This window comes from Rhopilema esculentum, chromosome 2, assembly GCF_057945365.1.
Source record: "Rhopilema esculentum isolate cy_ngs chromosome 2, ASM5794536v1, whole genome shotgun sequence".
Lineage (NCBI taxonomy): Eukaryota > Metazoa > Cnidaria > Scyphozoa > Rhizostomeae > Rhizostomatidae > Rhopilema > Rhopilema esculentum.
Window position 1 is genome coordinate 3,563,811 of NC_142816.1, and position 3,555 is coordinate 3,567,365.

Here is a 3,555-nt window from a genome sequence, read left to right on the forward strand (position 1 = left end):
TATTGCTTTTTATTGCATATTTAGACTGTTTTGGTAGTGGTCATTTTTCGAAAAAAGTGCAAGGCTATAGCCTTAGAAAAATATCGAGTTTTTCATGGCCCCAAAACATGCAAATTTTTATTAAAAACAAGCTGCAGATAAACGAAAAGGGCAATAAATCAGAATAGAAGCATTGATTATTGCTTTTTATTGCATATTTAGACTGTTTTGGTAGTGGTCATTTTTCGAAAAAAGTGCAAGGCTATAGCCTTAGAAAAATATCGAGTTTTTCATGGCCCCAAAACATGCAAATTTTTATTAAAAACAAGCTGCAGATAAACGAAAAGGGCAATAAATCAGAATAGAAGCATTGATTATTGCTTTTTATCGCATATTTAGACTGTTTTGGTAGTGGTCATTTTTCGAAAAAAGTGCAAGGCTATAGCCTTAGAAAAATATCGAGTTTTTCATGGCCCCAAAACATGCAAATTTTTATAAAAAACAAGCTGCAGATAAACGAAAAAGGCAATAAATCAGAATAGAAGCATTGATTATTGCTTTTTATTGCATATTTAGACTGTTTTGGTAGTGGTCATTTTTCGAAAAAAGTGCAAGGCTATAGCCTTAGAAAAATATCGAGTTTTTCATGGCCCCAAAACATGCAAATTTTTATTAAAAACAAGCTGCAGATAAACGAAAAGGGCAATAAATCAGAATAGAAGCATTGATTATTGCTTTTTATTGCATATTTAGACTGTTTTGGTAGTGGTCATTTTTCGAAAAAAGTGCAAGGCTATAGCCTTAGAAAAATATCGAGTTTTTCATGGCCCCAAAACATGCAAATTTTTATTGAAAACAAGCTGCAGATAAACGAAAAGGGCAATAAATCAGAATAGAAGCATTGATTATTGCTTTTTATTGCATATTTAGACTGTTTTGGTAGTGGTCATTTTTCGAAAAAAGTGCAAGGCTATAGCCTTAGAAAAATATCGAGTTTTTCATGGCCCCAAAACATGCAAATTTTTATTAAAAACAAGCTGCAGATAAACGAAAAGGGCAATAAATCAGAATAGAAGCATTGATTATTGCTTTTTATTGCATATTTAGACTGTTTTGGTAGTGGTCATTTTTCGAAAAAAGTGCAAGGCTATAGCCTTAGAAAAATATCGAGTTTTTCATGGCCCCAAAACATGCAAATTTTTATTAAAAACAAGCTGCAGATAAACGAAAAGGGCAATAAATCAGAATAGAAGCATTGATTATTGCTTTTTATTGCATATTTAGACTGTTTTGGTAGTGGTCATTTTTCGAAAAAAGTGCAAGGCTATAGCCTTAGAAAAATATCGAGTTTTTCATGGCCCCAAAACATGCAAATTTTTATTAAAAACAAGCTGCAGATAAACGAAAAGGGCAATAAATCAGAATAGAAGCATTGATTATTGCTTTTTATTGCATATTTAGACTGTTTTGGTAGTGATCATTTTTCGAAAAAAGTGCAAGGCTATAGCCTTAGAAAAATATCGAGTTTTTCATGGCCCCAAAACATGCCAATTTTTATAAAAAAAAAAAGCTGCAGATAAACGAAAAGGGCAATAAATCAGAATAGAAGCATTGATTATTGCTTTTTATTGCATATTTAGACTGTTTTGGTAGTGGTCATTTTTCGAAAAAAGTGCAAGGCTATAGCCTTAGAAAAATATCGAGTTTTTCATGGCCCCAAAACATGCAAATTTTTATTAAAAACAAGCTGCAGATAAACGAAAAGGGCAATAAATCAGAATAGAAGCATTGATTATTGCTTTTTATTGCATATTTAGACTGTTTTGGTAGTGGTCATTTTTCGAAAAAAGTGCAAGGCTATAGCCTTAGAAAAATATCGAGTTTTTCATGGCCCCAAAACATGCAAATTTTTATTAAAAACAAGCTGCAGATAAACGAAAAGGGCAATAAATCAGAATAGAAGCATTGATTATTGCTTTTTATTGCATATTTAGACTGTTTTGGTAGTGGTCATTTTTCGAAAAAAGTGCAAGGCTATAGCCTTAGAAAAATATCGAGTTTTTCATGGCCCCAAAACATGCAAATTTTTATTAAAAACAAGCTGCAGATAAACGAAAAGGGCAATAAATCAGAATAGAAGCATTGATTATTGCTTTTTATTGCATATTTAGACTGTTTTGGTAGTGGTCATTTTTCGAAAAAAGTGCAAGGCTATAGCCTTAGAAAAATATCGAGTTTTTCATGGCCCCAAAACATGCAAATTTTTATTAAAAACAAGCTGCAGATAAACGAAAAGAGCAATAAATCAGAATAGAAGCATTGATTATTGCTTTTTATCGCATATTAAGACTGTTTTGGTAGTGGTCATTTTTCGAGAAAAGTGCAAGGCTATAGCCTTAGAAAAATATCGAATTTTTCATGGCCCCAAAACATGCAAATTTTTATTAAAAACAAGCTGCAGATAAACGAAAAGAGCAATAAATCAGAATAGAAGCATTGATTATTGCTTTTTATCGCATATTAAGACTGTTTTGGTAGTGGTCATTTTTCGAGAAAAGTGCAAGGCTATAGCCTTAGAAAAATATCGAATTTTTCATGGCCCCAAAACATGCAAATTTTTATTAAAAACAAGCTGCAGATAAACGAAAAGGGCAATAAATCAGAATAGAAGCATTGATTATTGCTTTTTATCGCATATTTAGACTGTTTTGGTAGTGGTCATTTTTCGAGAAAAGTGCAAGGCTATAGCCTTAGAAAAATATCGAATTTTTCATGGCCCCAAAACATGCAAATTTTTATTAAAAACAAGCTGCAGATAAACGAAAAGGGCAATAAATCAGAATAGAAGCATTGATTATTGCTTTTTATTGCGTATTTAGACTGTTTTGGTAGTGGTCATTTTTCGAAAAAAGTGCAAGGCTATAGCCTTAGAAAAATATCGAGTTTTTCATGGCCCCAAAACATGCAAATTTTTATTAAAAACAAGCTGCAGATAAACGAAAAGGGCAATAAATCAGAATAGAAGCATTGATTATTGCTTTTTATTGCATATTTAGACTGTTTTGGTAGTGGTCATTTTTCGAGAAAAGTGCAAGGCTATAGCCTTAGAAAAATATCGAATTTTTCATGGCCCTAAGACATGCAAATTTTTATTAAAAACAAGCTGCAGATAAACGAAAAGAGCAATAAATGAGAATAGAAGCATTAATTATTGCTTTTTATTGCATATTTAGACTGTTTTGGTAGTGGTCATTTTTCGAAAAAAGTGCAAGGCTATAGCCTTAGAAAAATATCGAGTTTTTCATGGCCCCAAAACATGCAAATTTTTATTAAAAACAAGCTGCAGATAAACGAAAAGGGCAATAAATCAGAATAGAAGCATTGATTATTGCTTTTTATTGCGTATTTAGACTGTTTTGGTAGTGGTCATTTTTCGAAAAAAGTGCAAGGCTATAGCCTTAGAAAAATATCGAGTTTTTCATGGCCCCAAAACATGCAAATTTTTATTAAAAAAAAGCTGCAGATAAACGAAAAGGGCAATAAATCAGAATAGAAGCATTGATTATTGCTTTTTAT